The following is a 27286-nucleotide window of genomic DNA, read 5'->3' as shown; positions in this document are numbered from 1 at the left end:
GTTTTGTAGAGTTTTCTTATATGTACTTTAATTCCCTTCACTGAAATATCATATATTATTAATTAAGGTATTTTTCTTTATTACTTAATAAGTATTAATATATTTATATTATCTTGTACAGCTGGACCCATATAATATCATATTTTTTACCATATTATCATAATATGCAGCTGTACAGTAACCACATTTAACACATTTATAAAAGAATATTATAAGAGTAGAGATAATAACCACGAATGTCACTTGAACAATATATGTAAACATACATAAAAACACATATGTTTTATTATTTTTATTTAATTTTCATTTTATAATAATAATACATAATATAAAAATCTCAGAGGAATTCATTTAATTTTTATTAATAAATGTTTAATTCTCTTTTGTATTTTTTAATTGCTTTTTTTTAACATTATTTAATATTCTTAAAGGACAAAAAATATTTTCAATAATAATATTAAATGCGATATTGCTTTCTGATAGTAAATTTTAATAGACCTTAGTGTAATAGTTAATTATGTAGAACCTTTATAATATTGAATTTACTTGTACATAAATTGATTCTGTACAAGTATATTTTTACATAATACATATATAAAATAATTGTGAACAAGTAAATCCAATATTATAAAAGCTCTTTAATTAACTATTATAATAACATAAGGTCTATTAAAATTGACTATGTAGACATTAAATTGAAAATAAATAAAAATATTTTAAAAGATATATAATAAACGATAAAGAATTTTTAGTATGTCACATTTAAGATTACACGCATTTAATTATTATTATCCTTATACATTGATATAATTACAATTTGATTAAATACTTAAAATATTTTTGTTTTTTCTCATTAATGTTAATAAAATTTCATTTTAAATTTTTAGTATTTGATTACAATAATATCTGGATTGTAAAAAAAAAATGGAGATAAAAACCACAGGATTATTACGATTTAATTTGTAGATATTTGCTTATTTTCATTGAGATTTTAATGTATGTATAGATGTACATGTTCACGTAATTGTATAAAATTGAAATTAACTATTAAGTACATTATTGAAGTTAAGAACAAAAATAACAAGAAAAACTCTGTAGTATATAAATTTGTTCAATTAATTTCTTTATTTTGTAAAAATGTAAAATTTATTTAACACTTTTCAAAGGATAAAGCATGCACTATAAAGTCTGTTATAATATGTAATATGTAGATTTTATTCATTACCGATAAAGTAATCATCACAAAATTTAATTTTATTTATGTAAAATAAATAATGTACAGATATTTAAGGTTTTTATAAAATCGATGCTATTTAAATCCTCATCCGTCACAGTAATTCTTTTTATCTTTTAGTTTCATAAGCCTACGTGCAATTGCTTTGAATTTCAAGGGTTGTACAAAATTTCTAATAATAGATGTAATTAACCAACCGAAGAAAACGGTTTACACTAAAACAATCGGTATATACTCACCCGTTTACTAAATATTTTTAAAATTGAAGAATCATTCTTACTTATACGCCATAAAATTATGTGTAACGAAAAACCCAAAAGATTTAGGCATCTGCTCGGTTAAAAAATTTCATTCTCATAAGTTTATTCTTTACTTTTTCTAAATCTTGAGTAAATTTATTTTAAAAATCTTACATATTTTGTTTTGATTACTTTTTTGTTTTCTATAAAATCCTATATAATTTTCCAAGAATTGAAAAAAAAAAAAGAATTCAAATTCCAAGAAGATTTCCAACAAAAATTATTGAATATTTAAAATTATACAAAAAAATTTTTTTTTCGATTTTATTTTTTGTTTTTGCTCGTTATTGTTCCGGAACATCATTAACAATAAACAAAGAGAGAAAAGAATACACAAAGGACATCGTTTGTACAATAACTTATTCACTTAATCCATCTTTTAATATATGTTATTAAAAGTTTTGTTGTATATTTTTTACATTTTATGTAAGCACAAGAAAAAAAGAAATAATTTTGTTGGGTTTAAAAATTCTGGCTTCATTTGAAATCATTTTGTTGTTGATTTAAGTGACAATATTGTAGTATCGCACTGAAATTTCGGGTTAATAATAATGAAATCTTGTTGGAGTATAACGTTTTATGTTATAAAAATTCTATTTTAACCTAAACAAATATTATTAAAATCGTATTTTAAATTGATCCAACATTGAAATATAATGAAGAATATGAAAATTGAAAATTTTAGAGATACAATGTTATCGTAAATTAGATCTTACTTGAAAAATATTTTGCTAATTTTACTTATACTTTTAAGATAAAAATAAAATTAATTTTTCTATTTTAAGCTTTTATTTTTAATACTAGCTCGATAAAATTACTTAATTTAAGTCAACATTTATTTATTTTATTAATTCTCAGTTTCTTATCCTATAAAAATTCTGTATTCTAAAATCCACGATTTAATATTTAATCTTTCGAAATTCTAAAACGAAATTATGAATTATTTAAAATGCTACACTGAATTTTTTGAAAATTTTAAAAGTTATAAATAGTTGATTACTATTCAAAAGTTTTGTAATTTTTCTAAATTAATAGTGAAAATTGTATATTATACAATACTATACTATTTGGGTATAGAACCAGCTGCGTCTATATTAGTAAAAAAATTTTGCACGTTAAATTGAAATAAATAATAATCTCGAGTGTTGGAAATCGCAAAAAAATAAATCCTATAACAGCCTTGAAGCTAAAAAAATTTAAATGAAACATTTTTCTTCCTCAATTTGTGCTCTTTTATATTGTAATTAAGGTTTTGCAAGTAGCATAAATTTTGTAAAAATTCAGATTTTCAAAAAACGCTATTTTCCAATATACCCATACAACTTCCTTTTGTCTGTTTGGTTTCCGCAGCTGAAGACAAATAAAATAAATTCCAGATAACGAAATATTTATCGGTGCTTTCATAGTTATAATTACACTTGCCTAAGAATACCAAGTTTAATGAATTTGTTGTAACAAATATTAATTGCGGTACATTTCAGCCGAATATTTTTAACAATTTTTACAGATTGGCAAAATTAAACTGAAAAGAATTCTTTAAAAACAAAAAGAAAAAAAGAGAAAGAAATCCAAATGAAATTTGATTTCATTCATTGAAGAAGAAACAGCGACATTTTAAAAACAAATCTTACCATTGTTTGATTATAGCCTATAGAGATCTATAGAGGGAATTGAATAGATAGTAATGTAGAAAATTAATAACGGTTGTATAGGCTTATAGATATTGTTGTAAAATTTTCAATTTTCTTATAACAATTTTGTTATTTCTTTGGCATATTTTGTTTTTTCTTTTTAATGTTGTTTCTTGTTTTTTATTATCCTTATATAATAAAGTCTCGTTTCTCTTTAAACGTGTAATTATTTCGTGTAATGAAAAAGAAGAAAATTTTACTTAAAATTCAAATAACGTCTAAACTATGTTACCGATACACCAACTGGTGTTTCTTTTATATAATATTTATAAGGATAAAATTATATGTATAAAGGAAAACGTAGAATTTAATGAAAATCTTTTAAAACGGACATTAAAGGAAAAATGGCTCGATTAACTGATGTTTTCTATTCCATATTGGATTTATACAAAATGATGAATTCAAACTAATTTAAATTGTAAATGATGAATAATTATTATTATTTTTTTTCATTTTTTCATTGTTTTAAGTTTTTTTTTCCATTTTAATTTCTCATTATCTTCTTTTGCATCTTTGTTAGTTTGAATGTTGTTTTCAATAAGAAAGAAAAAATTCATTCAAATTAAAATTGATTTTTGTATATGAAAAGAAAGTGAGACGAAATTAAGAGAAGAAAAGAATTTCGTTTTTGCTTTGTATTCGAAACGGTGAAGTATTTTTCGTGCTTATACTCAAAACACTTTAATATAAAATCCTTTTGATTCTTAATTAATTAAGAGGTGAAAGCGAAGAAAATGAAAGATATTTAAATTTTATTTGAATGTGTTTTTAGCGACTATTAATTGAGTCACTTAAAATTCTCATCACAGTCTTTTTGCCAAACAGTTCCAAAAAATATTTATAATTTTACTTAAGTCAAAAGCTAATAATAATTTCAACCATTTCCGTTCTCATGAAAATATGCTGACATCTATAAAAATATATCTAAATTTGTAAAAATTATAAACGGCCCGATGTAAAATTATAATTGAAAAATTTTATTATGCATAAGTACTCGCGCAAATATACACAATTGTTATTGTCCTGTTAAAAACTTTAAAATATTTCGAATTTGTTACCGAAAGGAAAACTGGATGCCGTCTTATATATTTTGCTCTTTTTTTTTCATTTTCAATAAATTTTCCGTTTAAGTTCAACCGATCTAATATATTTTATTTACCATATAATATTTTCCATTGTCATCCTTGAAATTTCATATAAAAATTCATTAATTTTGTATAAAAAATCCACTTATATATGCAAAATATTTTCAACACTCTACGAGTACTATAAAAAAAAAAATCATTATACAAATTTAAAATACCACAAAATGCGCTTTTTGTATAAAATAAAAAGTAAAAATAAGTAAAACAAAATTTTTTTTTAACTTGATGGTCAAGCGGTTGATATTGAAATTTTATCTGTTTATAAAAGTTATTTTACAGGTACACACATGCGTTTTATTCACTTAATACACTTTAAAAGCAAAAAAAATCGCATTACAACCTGTATGTATTTATTAATTGCACATTTACACTATATACCACAATTAAATAAAATAATTTTTTTTTTAATACACAACACATAGTTTAAGATCAAGTTGCCAATTCATTCTCAAATTATAGACTTTACATACATCTAATGTTAGATATATGTATAACAATTTGCGAAAATAAAACCACAAATGCATACATACTTCATACTCATAAGTATGTATGAAAAACAACAAAATGAATACGAGATTAAAGTATAAAGTCATCTATCCGTTGTAGATGGTGTGTAACATTGAAATATGATTTTACCCATTTTATGCATTCATATACTTAATACATATAGTTCAGTTAGTAAAGTACTTACGTCTGTTATTATTATACAAGTATTTATGTATATAAATATTATAATAATATTTATGTGATACTTGATTTTCTTAAAATGCATCTTATTTTTTTTTTTTTCATTTTCTCGATTTATGAAGTAGTTAATGGATTAGAGGGTTGAATAATATTAAATAGCTGACAGTGTTATGATTCAAATGCCGGATGCAGTTAGGGCTAGTGGATAAATCGTGTTTGGATTAATATACATTGATGGAAAAAACTGGCTTATCCAAAAATTAAGTTCGACATTTAATCTTAATTATTAAAACAGGAATAGCAAATCGAATTTTAAATTTATATTTAATTTCTTAATAAAAGTTCGAACTTTTTTAAATTTTTGTCCATTACTTCGGAATTAATCAAGGTGTATTACCATTATTTTGGCATAATGTACTTTAAGTTATGGATAGTTAGAATTTAAAACAAATTTAAAAATTGTAAATCACATATTTTTTTAATTTCTTAAGAATCTAGACTTTTCGAAGTGCCTATTTTTTGAGATTTTCGATCTCAGCCACATTTTATCTCATTTTAATTGTTTCAGAAATAAGCATGCATCTATTTTTAAATTATTATTTTTTTTTTAAATTATTATTTTTTTGTAATTTAAATGCGATAGCATATCCGATTTAATTAATTATCAAGTTATTCGAGAAAATTACGCGAACTTGGTATCGTGATTATTTTTATTCACTTTTATATTTATGTGCTCACAAAAACCAGAAACCTGTTTTTGTTTTTCTATACTGTAGTAGATATTTGTTCCTTTTACGTCTTTCGTTTTCTTTTTTTTTTTTTTGTTGCATGAGGAAATAATGCAAGTTGGCGGTGGCATATGATGAATTTACAATATTTCATGAAATTAAGTATTATACTCCAAGTTCACGTATACCTTTGTATATGTACATATGTATGTAGAAATTCAACACGCCTGTTATAAGGAAAGAGATATGTACGCAGAAAGAATGAAAAATATTTACCAACTTATAGGTAGTAAATTTATGTACATTTTATGTATGTAGATAACACGTACTCGTAAGTTGACCATAATACACTTTTTATGTAATAAATTTAAAGTAACTATTATGCTTGTTTATATAACATTATTATTATTATTGTATTACCATTGTATAATTATGGTATTTATAATTCAATACAATAACACTATTCAATATGCAATTATATATGTAGGTACTTACATAAAAGAAAAACAAGTCTTTTCACTTGCAAGTTTTTATTGAAAATATTAAAAAGAAAAACAAAATTCAAGTTCATATATTAAATTTGTAAGGAAGTCTATATCTATACTGTAGGTATAACAAGTTTAAAATGCCATTAAATTTATACAATACACATACATTTATATACATATGACTTACGTATAACAAAAGAGAAATATGTGGTGTCAAAATAAATTGACAAAAGTGTCATCAAATTACAATAAGTAATAAGATAATCTTTAAAAGGAAGGTATCAAATACCGCTGAATGCTATATTCGTTTTAAAGTCATAAATCATGCAAGTAATAAATGATAAGAAAAAAAAAGGTTTTTTACTTTAAAAAAAATTGCAAAAGAAAAGGCGGGTTTAATGCAATTCAAATATACAGCAAAATAGGTTATAGTGTTGGGGTGAAGGGGAGAAAACATTGATTACATAAGCACATATACCTATATTGTGATTCTTTAGAAATTGCTAACAAAAGTTCTTTGGAAAAATTAAACTAAGATCCGAAAAATTTATTTAAAGTATTTTGTGTAAAATTTTATTTTTTAACATTAATTATAATCATAAAATTTTCTGTAATATTAATAAATTATTTTCAAATCTATATTTCAAAGAGTCATAGATCAACCCAGTTGATTCCAACAAAATTTCCAAAAACCGCCTAAATTTCAACAAAACTAAATATAGAATTTGAATTATTAAAAGTTTGTAAATGGTAATTGAATTATATATTTTTTAATTGAATTATATAACGACTAATATTGACGTTGCAAAAATAAAACATCATTTAGTCACAATATGCGAATATCAATCACTAAGCGACAGCTTCGTCATTTATGAGAACGATAGGGAAGTATCGTATAAGTCGTTTTTACCTATAAGCTGTCGTACCTATAAGCTAATTAATCGCCCTTGATAAAAGTTTGCTTATAATTTCATATGGTAAAAGTTTTTAAAATACATAGTTAAATTATTTCGCAAATATATATTACAAATATTAAATAAGTTTAATGTTACCCATACACACATTTATACATACATTTATATTCAGTTTTAACCTAGATGATAAATTGAAGTTAATTTCTTTAATGCTATTGAGATATTCAGCTACTGCATACATAAATTCATCTATTATGTATGATCCTTACAAAAAAAAAGTTACATCTCTTATACATGTACTACATCGGTATAAGTAGAACAAATTTTTATTTTTGCCTCATTTACATTATTACAGTCATTATTTTGCTGACTTTTTCAAGTTTATTTCTATAAGTTAAATCAACTTAAAAATAGTTATACTAGATATTTTATGTATTACATGTATATACACTTATACGTATTTATATTAAATTTTTATAAGGTCATAATTTCTTTGCAAAAAGTTACATAAATTCCATACGATTATATATACATACGTCTGTATGTATGCAGGTACTTATAGGCAACGCACATTAATCAAATCACAAAATATTACTTAGAAACTTCGAAAGAAAATGCGAAAAACTTTACTTTTTATTTTATATTTTGTTTTTTATTAAGAGCTAATATACAATTTCCATGAAAAACATGAAAGAGAGAAAAACAAAACGAAAATGAAACGCTGGGTTAAATATACATATGTACAAGTTTGTGTCTATGAGATGATCATCACTAAAATTAAAAATATTTTTTCAAAGTTTTCAAAACAAGATAGTAGATACAGTCGATTAGGTAATTCATCGTCGTCACAGATATTGAAATAGTTTTAATAAAACAAGTATGTAGGTATGTAGTCATACGCATTTTATAAGAAAATCCGGAAAAACCACAAAAAATTTTCAATTATTTTTATTTTCTTTACTACACTAAATTTGTAGTAGGTAGGTATCAAAAATAAAAAATTTTCGATATTATGCAAATATTGGACCCAACTTAAATGTATGCCACTTACATTCTCATATTGTCATTCCCTGACAATCATTGACACAAACCTACTTTTGTACAATATCCGATCAACTCTAATCCGCTTTAAAAGTGTAAAGTTAAAAAGACGCTAAATAATTAGAGACTCGAATAAAATCGTAATAAGAGAATTGGAATGGAATTGTGGAAATGGATTAATGTCAACTTCAGTTTAGTTGATAGAGTTAGTCCGCGTCTAACTGTTTGGAATTTAAATTTGTTTTCCAATATTACATATTTTTGGGTAAAATTTTCAGTTTTTCTCAGAAAATATCAAAATTTATAAGTATACAACCGATAATAAGCTATTAAAGATTGTATGGATTTGTAACAGTAAAAAATACTTTTATTATGGTGAAACTTGCAAATATGAATTTGAATTAAGAACATAATGTATAAAAACGCAGAAAATATGAAGAAAATTTGCAGCAAAATTGGTTTTGAGGGAAAACCAATACAATTTATAGCAGTCTTACAGAGAAGAGGTTTCAAATTTTGAACAAGTAGGAGTTTTAAAAATTTCAATTTAATAATATTAACTAAAATATCTAAGAAATAGGAAGTTGTAAGGATTTACAAAAATTATGTCTACATCATACTTATACGTAGATGTGCGCCGCTATTTTTATTGAAAATCTAATGATGTTGCTATCGTACATATTTACCTACCTAAATAGGCATTACCTAAATTAGCATAAATAGCTAGGTACATATTTGTAATAAATATGTAAAAACATATTCCTACATCATGCATAATTTGGGTACATATCTATGAATGTACCTGATTGTCTATCGAGTACCCATCATACTTTACTTTAAGAATCAACAAAGAAAATACAGAATAATGATGGGAGAACAAGAAAGAGAAGAAAATAAAACAAAATGTTAGAAAGGTATTATTTACGCGTGCAATTTAATGGCATGATAAATTTTATTAGCTGATATTATGATATATCAAGTAAAATCAACTACTCACCTGTATTCACTTCATGTAAGTAAAATTACATACATATATATATATGTAACTTATATTCATCCATATATTACGTAAAATATATAAACTTACGATGAGTGTTATATAAAATGAAATTTTCATTTTTCTATTCCTTTTACTTTATGAGTGCTTAACTTTTTACCTATTTATTATATGAAATTTCTGGCATACAGTATTATTTTAAGGATTTGTTATAAAACAAAAATGATACTATAATACATACTTTATTATAATATAACAAGTAGACACATAGATACCTATAATATAAGAATTGTATAAGAAGTTAATGGTTATAATATCATATAATTTAAGGAAAAACCGAATTAAGATTATATAGGAATATAAAATGTTATATGCAACACGAATCTAATATGATGTGTTGAATATTAAGATGAAAACAAGAATTTTACCTATAAAAATAGAAATAAGAAATTTCTACTTATGTAGATATTTAAATAAAATGGAATCTTTGTATGTACGTATATAGGTATCTAGGTACCCAAGTACATACTGTTAAAAATTTAAGAGTTTTCAAATGTACTTTATTAAATACACATACTTGTTATTTTATATATTATTATTCCAAGTTTTTTAAGAATTTGTTTTTATTATGTTAACATTTTACAACAAGTTAGATTATTTTTTATATTACTAATTGATGAAAAAGAGAAAAACCAAGTTATTTTTTAATTCTGAATTTTAGTTTATGAATTTATAAAATTTAATTCTTTTATTATATTATATGCATTTCCTTGTTGCTTTTAAAACAGTTCATGAACTTTAAGTTTCTTTGGTAGTACGTGGTATGACAAAGGCAGCTTTAAGTGTTACATAAAGTTGTAAAAATTATAATTAGTTTAAATACATAGTATGCCTTAAAGAAAACTTTTTATTCAGCACAAACTATCATCGAATTATATAAGACTTGATTACAAATAATTACAAACATTGATTACAAACTTGATTACAAACTCGATTACAAACTCGATTATTTCTTGCTGGATAATTTATCCTCGATCATTTCTTGCTGAATATTCTAGTCACAGATTTATGTATGCCGATAAGCCGACAGCAGTTGATATATGACTTTCTTTAGAAGTCTTGATGAATTCGGATTTTCTAATTGAGTCCATACTTTCATTAAATCCTTTTAGTTAAATACCTACCTATCTATCTAGCTTGATAAAAAAAATTAGTATTTTAACAGTTATTTTACAAAAACTTATTCTAATATTAAATTTTTAGCTGTATGGCTATTATAATTAAAATACAAGGTATATCATTTTAATCTGAAAAGGACGTATGCATATTGTATACATAGGTGTATCTTGCTACCAAAACATGTACATATTATTAAGTATGTATATTTTAAAAAATTTCAATAAATTATAATTCTTTTCTTATCTTTAAAATTTCATTATGGGAAAAGTTAATGGCTTTTAATAAAATTCACTAAAATCGTTTGTCTTTTTAAAGTTTATTCATCTCATTATGAATTCGTCGTTTAAGAATTTTATTTTTTTCAATTCTTCTTTTTTGTATTTAACAAGGAATGAGATAAAAAATAAAATATTTTTTATTTTTTTTTAAAGAATATTTGAACTTCTTCTTTTGATATTTTTGTTCCACTTCAAAGTTTTTAATTTTTAATTTCAAAAGTTTTTTAGAAATTGATTTTAAAAGTTTGCTTTTCATTTTGTCCATTTCTGGACCAAAATGGATCCTTTTATATATTATATTTTTCTTTTTTGTTTGTTTTTTAAGCTATGAAAGGATATCTTCAAATTTTTATTTATATAAGTATCCTTTGATTATTTTTAAATAGAATAAAAGTTTTTTTTTAATAATTATTTATTGTTTTTGGCCATTTTAAATATTTTTTTATTAGTACGTGCATATAATAAACAATTTTTACCTAATGGAAATAAAAATAATTTTTGAAATTCTAGATATATTTATATGTTAATTTTTTATTTTAGTTAAATGGACTGTGTCGAATCAAGGAATATAAGAATTATTTTATTATTTCAATAAAATTGTGAAGATATCATTGCCTGAAGCGATTTAATTAGATTTTATGTTCATTCAAAGGAAATAATACAATCGTAATGGTTAACTGGTTCATTTGGTAAAATATTAAATTAATGTAAAATATAAGAAATTATTGGATCGAAAAAGTTAGAAATTTAATATGTACGTACTAATTTTGTAATTGATAACAACAATCTTTGATTTGAATTTCCAAGTATGATTTGGTTTAATTAATCTGAATTTGTTTAAATTAGAAAAAGTACCTACAAAGTTTTCAATAAAACATTTAATTGACTGGAACGTAAAATTATGCTTCGAATTATGAACAAAATAGCATAATATGAGTAATAAATTATTTATGGCTATAGCTTATATAGTTTTGATTTAAATCGTAATGTGTATGAGAATAAACAAAAATCTATAATTTCAATTTATAGAACATTTTATATAACAAATTATTATATTTTTATAATAAATTAAGAATACTCTAAAATTTTAATGTTAAACAATTAGATTTCATCAATAACATTTTCCTCATAATAATCAAAAATTTAAATTTTATTTTTAAGGTAATTCTTGAAACACAATACCAAACAATATATTATGCAGCTAGGTAATATATGAAAATTATTGAAAAATTTTAGTGTTTCATATATTATACTTACATATTATATTGATTTTTAATTATTGTTATAAAATATTAAAATTCGAGACATGAAAATCAATAAATAATTGCCTGATACTATAGAATTATATCAAAAAAAAAAAATTTCCATTAACACACGCCAATAATAGTTTTTCTAAGAATAAAATTTTCGTTTTATCAATGGACAACATTTAACTGAAATTATAATAAAAATAAAAGTTTCAGGTGTTCAATTGTTGATCATTTTAAATAATTAACCAATTTAGCTGTTTTTCTTTTCTTTGTTGCTTACACTCTTGGAATAATGGGTTTAAGTAGTAAATAACGTAGCTACTTTTAAAATATACAATATATGGTATGCCATTAGTGTTAATAATTTTACTGTTCTAGAAGTTGTCGAAATTTGTTATATATATTGGCTATTTTAATTAGATATTTCATTAATTACTTAGTTCTAAAAAAAAATTAATTAAAACTGAAAACTAAATGTTATTGCTTTAATTATGAATTAAAAGGAACTTATTGTAAACTTCATGTATGTTGGCATAAAAAATATTTTAGATTTAAATTTTGGTATAGTATTGGCAAACTAAATTTTAAATTTTTAAAGGTTCTAAAGCGTGTCAAGTAATTTTCTTAAAAAAATTTATGTAGTTTTAAATTTCATTTCAAATTTTCCATACATTTTGGAATATTGAAACATTAATAATTACTGTTTTCATATGAATTTACCACGAAATTCAACTAGAAATTCTATCAATTACATCCAGTATTGCATATTATGAGCTACATTTTTTAAATTACAAATTTTTCTTAAAATTGTGAATTTCTAAATAAAAGAGATTAACCAGTGTTATATTAAGTATGTAGAATAACCATGTTTCAAATTTCCATATTGATAGTATCATATTGTTCACTCTAAAGCAATAAATTTCGGGTACACTATCCACTTTGAAATAAGAATCCAACATTAATTTACTACCTCACAAATTTCGATTATAATCTCTTATTCTTTCCAATTCGGCGAATTAACCCTAATATCTCTTTATAATTTAATGAATCATTTACTCGAATTTTTATTCATTTCACATTATACATACTACTACAATCGGTCAAAATCATTTTTAATTCGAAATGAATGAATTTTTTATACTAAAAATAATCATTTTTTTTTTTTTTTATTAAACAACATAAAAATAATATAAAAAAAATACAAATAAACGAAACGGATTTGATTTGATGTTAGAATTTTTAATGTTATTTTCCAAGATTTATTTAATATTTTTAGTTCTAACAAAGCACTTGTTGTGTAAACTTTATAATAAAAACTAACGTGTGTTAAAATTGAACTTTTATAATATAAGTAGACAGAAGTTATTATTTAATATTTTTTTTTTCATTAAAATCAATTTTTTTATTTAATAATTTCAATGTCTTCAATTTCATAATTCAAATATTAAGTTTAAGTTTGAAAATATTCAATACAAGTTGTGATAATCATTACCATAATAGTTACCTACAATCAAGGATTTTTTTTTTTTTTTTTTGTAATTTATTAATAGATTTTATTTTTTCTGCTTCATTATTAAGGTAATAATGATGATGTAAATATTTATTTATTATTATACCTTAAAAAAAATAACAAAATTATGAAAAATAAACAACTAAAAATAAAATTTTTTATAAATAAAAAATTTAAATTGAATGACGATCTTTTCAAAACAAAAACAAAAATATACTTAAAATAACAATTTTTATTAACAAAGTACCTATATATTTATAAAAAACGTCATAGACAAGGTAACTGACTCAGGTGGAATATAACGAATGATTAAATAGCTATTTTTGTTTAGTTTATGTTGAATCTTCTTTAGTTTTTTTTTATTATTATTGTTGGTAATTAAAGTTTATCGTGATTCATTGATAAAAATTTTACATAAAATAAAAAAAAAAATAAAGATACTTTAGACATTAATTATTTATAAATTTATTTTAATATCATTAGTTTATTATGCGTTTACTTTTTTTTTATTTCATAGTTAAAATAATAATAAAAAAATTTTTATATTTTAGGCATAAATTGTGGTGCCCATATACAAAGTGTTAATTTTTTGTTGGAAGGTACATTAAAAACTTCTTTATGTCCAAAATTTGAAAAAAAAGCAAAAAAAATGATTTCTATTTGTTATTTTGTATAGTTTAAAGTATATATGTATGTACATATACTTTGAATTATAGTTAAAGTAATGTTGGAATAGAGTAAATTTGATTTCATTATAGAAGTGAAATAATTGTAAAAATAAAAATAATAAGGTATACAGATGTACCTAAATTGAATCTAATTTAGAAATGTTGGTAATTGTTTTTGTTATTGGTAATTATTATGAAGATTTTTGTGTACTATAAATGTTTAAAGCTTACGTGCTAGATATATGCACTTCAAATTTTAAATTGATATTATAATATATTATAATTTAGGTGTTTGTTTCGAAAAATTGATCACTGAAATTTGTTTCATTTTAAATGAAGTCATAATATTTTATGTACTATGTCATCATGATGTTGATTCTAGCCTTTTTAAGAATGCTTATAGTTTCACAGACCGAAAGGGCATTAAATGATGAAATTTTATTTTAAAACCTTTAAAGTAATCTGAAATAAAATTTCAAGGATTAACCACTTAGATAAATCCTGAATTTCTTATGCAACGTTTCGAAAACTAATTAAAGTAATTTTTAATAATATAATATTTAATAACGTAGCATTTCAGTTATCAAATCACAAATTTTGAATAATATTTGAGTAGAAATTGTTAGTTTTTTTTTACTTTTTGAAAATTTTAATTAGCTATTACATCCGTGCTTTAATAATAAATTATATATAAATAGTGAATGTATACTCATTATTAATGTAATTATGGAATTCACTTGTAGTTTAATTATGTATTTAATTATATATTATTTTTATATTTAGTTTTCAATAATTAAATATTTTAATTTCCATATTGAAAACTTAACATTTTTTCATATATTAAGCAATTCTACAAAAGCATTAATTAAATTTCTATTATTTTACAATAATAATTATAATATAATAAATTATTGAACTTGAGCCATCAATGTAATAATAAAATGACATTAAACTTTTTATATTTTAATAAAAAATTATTGTTCTAAAATATGTACATATTACATAATAATATATATGTATGTACATAAAATGATATTTTAGTTCTTTTAATAAAATATTTCTAATGATTCTGCGTTATTATAATAATATGTTTTAAAAACCATCAGGATCAAAAATATCATTAATAATTACATTTATTAGATTTAGGAATATGTGTTTGATTGGTTTTCCATTTATTAGATTCATAAATAAAATTTTCATATAAATAAAAGAATATATTAAAAATCCAATTTAATAAATATATTGAAGCTATATTGTGTACATTAATATTATTTGTATAATATTCTTAATATAAAATATAGTAATATGAAATAGAAAACAACTATAAATATCATTTTAATTAATATGTCATCGGTTTTAATATGTTATTTATAGATTCTTAAGTAATTATTATTGTATATGAATTTATGTAGTACATAATAATATACCAATTCAAATATAATTTATGAATTATTGTAAGAAAAGAAGAAAAACAAGTTAATAATATAGGAAATATAAGTAGAGAAATTATTTTGATATGAAAAGCCTATTCTTAATGTTCATAGAAAAAATTTTTTTAACACTTTTCACTGACATAAATGTGATATACAAAAGAAGAATATGATAATTAGAGTGGTTCTGTTTATGATTAAGAAAAAAAACTTTTGTAATTTTGAAAAAAATTAAGATGTTATTTGGTTGAAATTTGTTAGTGTAAGAAAGAGAATTTACATAGTCATAAAAATTGATGCACTGTCGTATGTGATTCTAACATTTTTAAGTGTTATCATTAATTTTATGTAGGCAGTTTTTATTCAATATTAATTTTAAGAGAGTTACAAAAATTAAAATGTATTTTTTGACAAAATGATTTGGTAAAAAAGTTTTAGATTTCATTTCTCATCATCTCTTCTATGAACTATTACTCTCTATATCTTTAAATTGTTGAAGCGTATAAAATTCATCCAAACATTATTAGATATAAATTGATTTGCATAAAGGAAAGAATAAAATTTTTTATAACTAAATACCAATAAAATCATTAATCAACATCTCGGTAATAATAAAATTATTAATAGTAATTTAAAAATAATTATTAATTGAATTATTAACCATAACTTATAAATTTTTAAAAAATAATTAAAAAGTCATTTTAGGGTTCTCATAATTTTATAGGCCATAATAACAAAATCTTATAAATTAATAAAAATTTTTGCGTTCATTGTAAAAAATTGCCAATTTTCCTTTATACATATATGCGCACTTATATGGCAAAAATTTATTTTGTTCTTTTATTTTTAAATATAGTACAATTAATTTTCCTTGCCATTCACTTTGATTTATTCATACCAATTAAAACAGTTAAAATAAAATTTTTTTTTTAGAAATAATAAAGGCTTATAGCATATTTCTATAATTACTATTATTTTCACCGTACGAAAAAATATGAAATGAAAAATTTTATGATAGCATAGATGATGATTCTTTTTTCTTAATAAGTACAAAATAAAGAATATTCAAAGATAAATATCTATGTAATTAAATTTCTTTTTTTTTTTTATTTTCATTTTAGATCGACCAAAAATATCAGTATAATAAATTAATGAAATGCAACTCAAAACATTTTATATGGTTTAATAAACTGAATGGTGATGATGAACATTATAAAAAGTAAGTACCCAATTTATTTAGTATAAGAATATGAAATTAATTTTAAGAAAAATTTATATATAATATGACAATTTTAAACTATTATACAATGCATTCGTACACGTACACGTTTCTACATATATCTACTTATATAATAAGATAAATTGCGTTCTCTATGCATATGATGAAATCTCATAAATTATTTTCTGTACTTAGTAGTATACCCGTATATTTTATACGTTCATAATAATGTAGTTTTACTTCTTTTATTATTACCTATATAAATTTTTGAATTGATGATGAAAAATAGTATACACTTGTTTTTTATTTAAGAATCTACTCATATATGTATATATATATAGATATGGGTTTTTTGCTAATTGGTCATAACCTTAGGCCATTAACTTTATAACCTTAAAATTTCATTCTATAACGCAATTCGCAAACGAACATATTATGTTCATATGAGTGTCAATAGGAAAATATTATAGGTTTACTATACATATGGGTAGTTTTAGCTTGTAAGAAGAATTAATATAAAAAAAAATTCTTAATTTAAAATAAATTGATTTTAATCGAAAATTAACCATGAAATTGGAATAAAATGAAATTTTTTAGCTTTTAAACTCAAATATAACGGTAATTAGAAAATTAACTAAAACATTTGCAAATTTCATTTTTAAATTTTTCAATACATAATTTTACTGAAGAATTGGTTTTTTATTATAAAATATTAGGAATTTATTTCTTTAATTACTTAACGAATTCAAAATTTTTTTGTTTAAAATTTTGATTTACTATACTTGTTCTAATAAGGCTGCTATTTTCGTTTAAACTCGTCTTATTGAAATAACAATAGTCTTTTTACTTTTATTACAATAAAACTTTTAAAAATGTAATATTTCTAATAAAAATTATTAGAATTTTATTTAAATCGATATTATTTAAATTGAAACTAAATGTGTAACTCAAATTCAAAATGAACTTTGATTATTTAACGAAAAATTGTAGTGCTTTGAAGTTAACAAGAAAATTCTTTTTCATCATAAAAACTTGAATTAAGCAAATACAAATATAAAATTTATTAAAATTTTTATAATTTTTTTAAAGAAAAGTTATCCTTTTTATGAATTTCATTGTTTATTAATGATTTTATTTATTTTTACTCATAATATCATTAATATTGAGGTGCAAAGAATGAGAATCAAATAAAAATTAATTCATTTTGTCTTTATTGTGATACTTAAAAACTAATAATACTCCTATTATTACAAAATTTAAAACAGAATCAGGCTCCCTATTTTTACTCTCATACATACTTGTTTGCGTGTACAACAATATAAAATCAAATTTGCATTTAATTCTTTACTCCTCATAGATTATTAAGAAATTTTATATAAAAATGTCCAATAATTTTTAAAATTTTTTCAAAAATATAAAGTAAATATTGAAATATTAAAAATAAAATAACAAAATATAAATGTTTGAAATTAATTTTTTCTCAAACTTTTACGAAATTTTTTAATTTTAACTTCAGTTTTTTCTCCCGAACAGTTTTTGATTAAAATTATTGTAATAATCTTTACTTTTTATATTGTTTAACATTTTTATTAAACATTTTATTTTTAATTTATTATGACATTTTCTTGGACATTCCATGTGTTATACAAAACTTTTCTAAAATGTTATTAAAATAGTTTAATATGAAACGTAAGGAATCCTTTGGGAAACATATACAAGCATAATATGTTCTGTTATATATACAAAAAATTTATATGAAACTTAACATTAAGAACAACAATTTCAATAACCGTTTTCTTATATAAAAACAATTATCCTTTTGGGATGCATTCCTTGCAATATAAACTTATTGTTTGCTTAAAATCATTGAATCATTTTATTTTATTGTTTCTTTTATTAAGGTAATAAGTATATTTTGTATTGGAAGTTGTATGTTGACCTCCCAAAATTATATAATTTTACGTATTTATTTTAATATCTGCTTCCGACATAGTGCTGTTAGAAAGGTCAATATACAATTGAAACTATTAAAATGCTCAAAATACTTACAATAAATTGGGAATTATTTTGAAAAGGAGTAAATTATGATATTTTTTAACGCAAGATATGAAAATTTCTCGAAATTTTTTTGTTAAATTTCAAGGAATTGCGTCTAAATTTTTATTTTTTTGGAATTTTAAGGAATTTTTTATTCTGTACCCATAGGTATATGTATTAAAAAACTTTTTTTATACATAAATATCTCCAGCTCTTTTGTTATGTTAATGTACATATGTGCCATTCTTGCTCTATTATATTTTTCTTTCGCAAATATACTCACCTACTACTCGTAGATCAAATTCATTTAACTTTTTTTAAATAAAAAAAAAAAATTTCATTTTGTTTACGAATACAAAACAAAATCAAATATGAAAATTTCACTTCTGTTTACATTAATATCTCTTAAATATTAAAAAAAAAAATAAGAAAAACAAAAATGTTATTTATAATTCCTTACATGTTTATGACATTTGCAATTTCCTTAGATTAATGTATAATATTCATTAATATACTCGTATGTGTTCAAAATGTTAAAAGCACTTCTTTCTGAAAATATTTTTTATTGTATTAAAATTGGGAAATTAATTGTTGATTTTTATGTTAAACATATTTTTTATAAGCTTATGTTAAACATCATTTTTCAAAATTCTAATAGACAAAAATGATAACAAATCTCTATACAGCTGGAGTACATAAATTATGAAAGTAGAAGTATATTATACTCGTAATGTAGATATTCATATCGTAAATTTACGTATGTATGATATTGGTATGGTACGTATTCAAGAAGAATTTATTTGCTCAAAATGATTCGCAATAATCAAGTTAAAATTAAAATGTTATTAATATTTGAGTATGATTAAGTTGAATGAAAAGCAGAGAGAAAACACTTCAATATGAATTTTTAGTAATAATGATATTCAAACTCAATAATCGAGTGTTGAATTTCTCAAATACAAAAATTCTCAAAACTGTTTTAATTGTTAATAGAAATTTATTTTAATTTCTGAGATAACTCAGCTGGTATTTTAAACCATTAACAGGAATTTTATAATATATGTACTTTCAACATTCAAAATATAACTAACGCCATTTATTACAGTTGCTGTTGACATACGGTACTCTTTAATCTCTTGCCATCTCTTGTTTTCTATTTTTTGTAAATTGAATCTGACATATCAAACAAATAAATAATTGAAAATATTAATTTATTTTAAAAATTTTTTCCCAAATAAATTACTTTCTAATTATACCAAAGTTCTTGATTATATTGACTACTTAATTAACAAAAATTTGCAAGTTAATTAAAATGAATTCATAAATCATAAAGTTCATTCTATTTGTTACCGTAAGTTCATACTTTCATATTTAATCATATAAGAATAATATTCTAGGTGTAGCAAAATATTTCCAAAATTTTTGAATCAAGTTTGCCCTGTTTATTTTGCATACGTTTCTTATAATAACATTTTTGTTTATTTCTAATTAAAAATTCTATGTTTACAAAAAAATACATTGTTGATCGAACTAAAATCTTCAAATAGATCAGACAATATTTTTTTGTTCTACAATTTTTTTTATATGCTAAATTCTCAAAATTCTTAATTTACTTATAATTTTATCATAATTTGTTTTTTTTTTGTTATTTTAAATGAACTTTTCACTTAATTGAAATTCACAAATAGTTGCCAAAAAAATTTTTTTTTGTTTATTTAAATGTACTATATACAAATGAATGTTGTTACTACAGTTTAGCTGCTAAATTTAGTTGCAATAATCACAACAAATAACAAGAGATTGTATATTTTTCATAGCTATGTTATATTTAAAAAAAAAAAATGAAAATTTGATCATATGGTGGTGATTCCCTGAAAATTAATCTAAACATTAAATTTCACCTTGTAACAGTAAATAAATTTTGTGATTTAGACAGGTAAATTTTTCGTATGCGTTATTTTAAATTGAAATATGATTTTTAATGTATGAGAGAAAATATTATTTAAAAATTTGAATAGTTTTATAAATAATTTGAATTGAGTTGAGGGGTGCTAGTGTATATTCACTATTTATGTAGTTATTCATCTAATTATTCATCTTCATCTAAATATTTTTTAAGTCATTTTTTGTTAATAAATTTTGTAAAATAGCCTAGAGTAAGTTTTATATTAAACAAAGGTCTATTCTTTACATAAATCATAAAAGTTGTGGTATTATTAAATTTTAAATACCGACACATTATACTTTAATTCAATTCAATTGATTTTAATATTTTTATAGTCAGAAGTAGTGACTCACATACAAAATGGTTATAAGCACTGTATAATTATAACACAAAAATTATAGTCAAAGTTCATTTGCTTACATCAAAATTAAATTTTCTTTAATCAAAATCAATAATAATAACGAATAATTAAAAAGCAATAACAATGTTTCGCCCACTTAATAATTGAACCACCAACACCTTGTAAGTAATATTAATTGTATTTTACTCTTCTTTAAAGCCTAACCACTTATAGTACATGAGTTTTTATGAGTTTTACATTAAAATTTTCAAATATTAAATTACCATTTTGAAGAGAATAACCAACAAAACTACGTAAAAAAGCAAAAAGCCTATATATATATATACAACCACTAATAGTAAATTAAATTGAACTTGAATTATTATAAAAATTAAAAGTTTCGAAAATGCTTATAAAATATTATCTACCAAAATTACAATAATTTATGCATACATAAGCGTATGTACATATTATACATAAATAATACATTGAATAACAACAGCAATCATTAAACTAAGCAATTATTAAAATTACCAACAACAAGTTTACATACAACAACTTCCTCAACTTATAAAGTTAACTAACCAAAATGAAGAAGAAAATATTTAAAAAAAAAATTTTTCAACTATTCAAAAAATTTATAAGTAAAAAAAATGAAAGGCAAAAATTATGTGAAATTTGTCTTAATTATACTTTGGGATACCGCAAAATATTTGAAGTTTTGCAAAATATAAATTAAGAACTTTATCGTATTTTAAAATTTCTAATACTTATAAAGAAGCAAGAATTATAAGCTAAAGAAGAGTTTATACGTATTCAACTCATTGAATTAGTTAATTATTAATTACGCGATGAAAATATTTCGGTTCTGTATTAAAGGCCCACTCGCAATTGCACGAAATTAAACAAACGAAATGGAATCGAATTTGTCGCCTTCTTGTGAGGTAATCACAAGTATCTTACAGACGGCACTGTAAGTTAGTTTGCGAGTATTAAATGACTTGGTCTTTTAATCAAATGGCAGCAATCAGTTTAGATGATAAAACATTTTGACGTTTTCTAAATAAACACGGAGTGGGATGAGATTGTGACAAAAGTGATGATTTATAACAGTTTGAATAAACGAAAAATCAATGAAATTATACCACTTAAATGTGTACTAAATTTACTTAAAGTTTTTATAGTTATAGGTGTACGAATTTTATTAAAAAAAAAACTAAAGAAAAATAATAATTTTTCGCCTTAAAATTAATTTTAAAAATCAACCATGACGATCAAAAACTTTATGGTAAGATGATTTTTAGTTTTTCAATTTTGAAAAAAAAAACCACAAAAGTAAAGGCAAGAAAAAAAAAACTTAAAAGACCATTGCCCATTTGACATTTATAATAATTTCCAGGAACATTTTTCTGCTAATCGAATAACAAAAAGTTTTGTAAACGGCAAAAAAGAAAAAAATAAAAAAAAAAGAAAATCCCCAAAAAGATTACATCATCTTATCATGAATTTGAATTTTAAATAATGTTGTTTATAAATTTTGTTATACAAGTATAAGATTATAAGAATATTTGAATCAGAATCAAACAACAATTTATATGTGCATAATGTAATATTATGTAGTCAGTAGATTTTGTTGTAAATTTTACAAAGTAATTTTTAAAATATTTTCTAAAATATTGGTTCCATATATCACAGTCACATTATTCGTCTTTACTATGTGCATACATGCCCCATGAATTTCATATACATATGTATATGTACATAAGTAGACTTCTAGTGAGTAGAGTAGTGAAGTGTAGTGATTCAAAAATTCAATCAGAAGAGAATCACCCAATCTCTTTCACTTTTTGAAATATATATATGTAAGTCCTTCAATAAACACAATAAACACATTTTTAAACCAGTTCTTAAAGACATTTTTCTCATATTATTAAAAAATAAAACTTGAAAATTTCAGGGTCAAGCACAAAATTTTTGTACGCATATGTTTTTTGAGAGTTTTTATAATATTAAAACTTGTATACAATGATGAGAGAGAGAGAGAGAGAGAAGACCTTGGGAAATTTCATCGAAATATTTATTCTTGTTTCTTTCTTCCCTTTCGTCTTTTTTTGTTTCTTTATATTTGTTTCGTTCCTTTTTCTTTTTGGTTTTTATTATTGTCCTCTTATACATATTGTGTTTTAGTTTTTGTTTTCTGCTTATTACAAGTTCAATAAAACTTTTATTTTGCCTAGATTTTCATGAATTCAAGAGAACAACATAACTAAAAACAAAATATAAATTATAAACGAAAATTATGTACGCCTTAAGTGTTATAAATGTTAGGAATTTCGACAAAATAAATATATATGTATGTATTTATATGTACATAAAGTTTTATCACTATCAACTATTTCAACAAATTTTATTAATTTACCATTTCTATTTATTAACAACATAATTGTATACCCAATCTGGCTACTATAGTGAATTGTAAATTAATATATGTATACATACATACATAGCTTATATGTATTTAAATTAGGATTCTAAAGTGGTATTTGATTTATAAAATGCTTTCGGGATTAAAGAAACAAAAAAATTTCTTGTATACATTTAAATTTAGAGACAGAAAAGTTTTAGCAAATGGAAATTCTTATTTAAAAAAAAAATCTTTCATTAAAGAAAAACAAAAACAAATTAAGAGTAAAAAAAAATTATTATAAACACTCAAAAAATACTCAATAGAATGGAATTAGTATCGCCTTAAGGCATCCAAGAACTACTTTAGAAATTCTCTTGTTTTAATGATGTTTGTAAAGAAATAAAATATTTTTAATAAAATATAAAACTAAGAAAGAACATAATACTATGTGTGTATGTATGTATGTACATAAATCAGTACGTTTTAGTTAACAAGTGCAGTAAGAGTCAAAAAAATTTGCTTATACTAAAATATTTTTTTTGTTTGATTATTATAACACTTGCTTGTATTTATTATTAAAAAATCATTTAACAAACAAAGTTAAGAACACTTTTACCTCATTATCGAACACTAAATCATATCAAGATCAAAAATTTTGGCTATTGTATAACATGCAGTTTCTATGAAATTAATTTCTATTTAAGCATTGCTACGTTACAATTAGTTTTCTAATGGAAGAGTAAAGGAAAAAATTTTAATAGTGAAAATTTTAGTGAACAATTTCTTTTGAACCACACTGTACATATGTGAAAACAGATGATATAAAATAACATATACATATGTGCATATTATATGTATATAATATTTAAAAAAAAATTCGAACATAAAGTTTTTTAATGTTTTTTTTTTTTTTTGAATTTCTTTTTCTTTGAATTTTATGTATGAGCTCAGTTATTTTATTGCTCTTTTGAACGTTAATTTTTATTAAAAAAGGTTAATGAATTCTACAGAATCTGCGAATTGTTAGTTTATTTTTCGTTAGTAAGTTCTTGTATATACGTAAATATATCTTCCTTTTACATAATACACATATGTTATACATATATGTGTTTACATGTTTGTGTGTGAATTATAATTATGTTGATTTAGATTTCTTTTATATTATTCTTACATTTCTTTATGCTTATATTTTGCAAAATTTTTTGATAAATTTTTTTGGATAAATAAAATTACATATTGTAAGATGTATGGAATTTAAGTTTGTATAATAAAACTATTATAAATGAATGCCGCCGTTATTGGTAATTTCCTTCTACATAATATGAGGTACAAAATTGCCAAGCTGCCTTTTGATTATCTTAATAGAAAATAAGGAAATACATCATTAACTTTTCAAACATCATAAAACGGAACTGACAAAATTATGTCTTTTTTATTTTCTTAAATATTTATAAACAAAGTCCGGAAATGCAAAATGACGTGTCTTCTTTCATTTCTGTAAAATATTTCTGATCGTACATTTTTCATGCAAATTTCCATGTAAAAATATTATACTATTCTTACACATTTGAGTTGTAATAAAATACCACAAAAATTCATTTTAAGAGTAAATTTTAATAAAATTGATGAGAGAATAATACTCAACTCTTTCGCTTCTCTTTCTGACAAAAATAATGTTGGTATGTCTTTTCTAATTTAATTAAATAAAATCCGCGTCATTATGTTCTGTTTGCTGAAAACGCTAACTGAGCGTAAAACCGTCAAAATACTATTATTGTGTGAATATTGTTACTGTTTCAAATGTTATTACTGTTAGGTTAAAAATATAGAATAGAGAAAACTTTAAATAAAACATTGCATCTCAAATTTTTATTTGAGTTTTTAAGTGAAATAAGAGACAATATTCTTATTTATTGCTACAATAATGTTCTTTTAAACGACTTGCTATCAAACAATTGCTTGATTTTTTATCTCCCGTGAATAGAATGAACAAAGTTTCTTATTTCTTTTTGTATATACATTTTAAACCCTTTGAATTGAACTACTTAAATAATATTATGTATGTATAACATTCTAAATACTTAATAAATTATCTGTTACTGTCAATGGTAATAAAAAATTTAATTTTTCAATTTAATGAAAATACTGTTACTAAAACAACATAATTTCATACATGCATGCAATCCTGCTACCTAAATTCTTGTAATATAATTTCCGAATTTGTAAAAAAAACAGTGAACCATAAATTTTGCAACATAATCAAAATAAATTTTTACCAAAAAAAAAAATAATAATAAAAATTGTTTCCATCTGAAACGTTTTAATTTTCGCAAAAGATTAGTAATACACATACGTTGTACATACTTACATACATAATATTGTTTTGTTTTTATTCATACAAATTTTGTTGCTGGGCTTTGTTGTGATTTTTAATGTTCGATGATCGTTGCTGTTGTTGAATATATTTGTTTTTTTTTTGCTTTCTTTGAATTGCCAACATTTTGGTTGTTGTTATTATTATTGTATATTATTTTGTTTAACAAAGCAAATTTTGTTTTAATACTTTCAAAAATGAATGCATTTTTAACGCAGGAACAGAAGCACCAATAACCACAAAATATCAACTCAGTTAAAATGAAACAAAATATTTTTTTTTCTTATTAAAATTTTTTTTTTATTTCTCTTGTTATCTCGAAAATAAATTGACCCGATAAAATAATGGCTCCATTTTCTCGTTTTCTTTGCTCTTTTTTTTTTTTTTTTGTAATTAGATTTCAAGAATATTAAAAGTTTTGTGATTTTTAATATTTGATAAGGAAAAGGAAACAAAAAATCCAGACAAAAAAAAAAGAGAAAAAGGAAAAATTAAGCGTCGTAAATAACGCATGCATTTGCTCCAAAAAAAAAAAAATCGAAAATAAAAAGAACGAGAATCGATTATAAAATTTCAAGTGAAAAAAGTGATTTTTGGACATTAGCCCCTCTTTTTTTTTGTACGCGACAAACTGAGAAGAAGAGAAATACAATAACAAAAGAAAAACAAAGGGAAAGGTATTTCCGTTCCTCTTAAAAATTTTATACGCAACCATAAATTTTATAACAACTTTTTTGTCAAGGTTAAAATTACTTTTTAAATTTATTTTTCCTTTTTTGAGGGCAAAAAATATTTTAGAAAAAATTTATTAAGGTTTTCATTTTAAAATTTTAAATTCAAATTAATATTTTTCAAATTTAAAAGAAAATTATATTTTAATGCATTAAGTACCTTAATATTATTGTAAAAGACCTCCGGGATGTTCAATGAAAATTTTTAGTTATTAAAAGAAATTTTTAATATTTTTAATCTGGTTCTTTTTTTAGGTTTTGTATCTTTTTTAATTTATGTGCCTATGTGCATATTTTATTATCCGCACTTGTAAAAATTGATGAAAAATGTATTAATGAAAATTATTTCAAAATGTTAACTCAACAGAAATAAACAGTTCAAGTTAAAGGAGAGTTTGTGTCATAGAGAGTACGAGATAGAGAAGTTTCAATTGTAAATGTTGAAAGCTCTTTTGGCCTGTTAGACCAATTTTCATAAGGATTCGAGAATATAACATCGAGCAATACATTCGGACTTAAATATTTTTGTGAAAGAATTTACTTAGATAAATACTGTAGATTAGATTAAGTTAGATTGTGGTATCGCCGGATCTCTCCTCTTCCGTCCCCCATTGGAACCAACCCAAATTCCTCAAAGACCGGCCAAGATCCTTAACATTTACATTCGCTAAGTTTGTTATACGCCCGAAGAAGT

General features: G+C 22.2%; 1 protein-coding gene across 2 annotated transcripts in view; it reads left to right on the top strand.

Annotated features, from left to right (window-relative positions):
- Window positions 1–27286, top strand: part of LOC129610659 (beta-1,4-glucuronyltransferase 1) — a 104193-nt gene that overhangs the window by 43335 nt on the left and 33572 nt on the right. For both annotated transcript variants that reach the window (XM_055523296.1, XM_055523297.1), the window contains one exon: window positions 16661–16758. The gene's annotated coding sequence lies outside the window, so the exon portion shown is untranslated. The remainder of the gene's footprint in view (window positions 1–16660; window positions 16759–27286) is intronic.

Source organism: Condylostylus longicornis, unplaced genomic scaffold (genome assembly GCF_029603195.1).
Source record: "Condylostylus longicornis isolate FDR11 unplaced genomic scaffold, ASM2960319v2 ptg000046l, whole genome shotgun sequence".
Lineage (NCBI taxonomy): Eukaryota > Metazoa > Arthropoda > Insecta > Diptera > Dolichopodidae > Condylostylus > Condylostylus longicornis.
The sequence above is the reverse complement of the archived record's forward strand: the minus strand, read 5'-3'. Positions and strand labels throughout refer to the sequence as shown.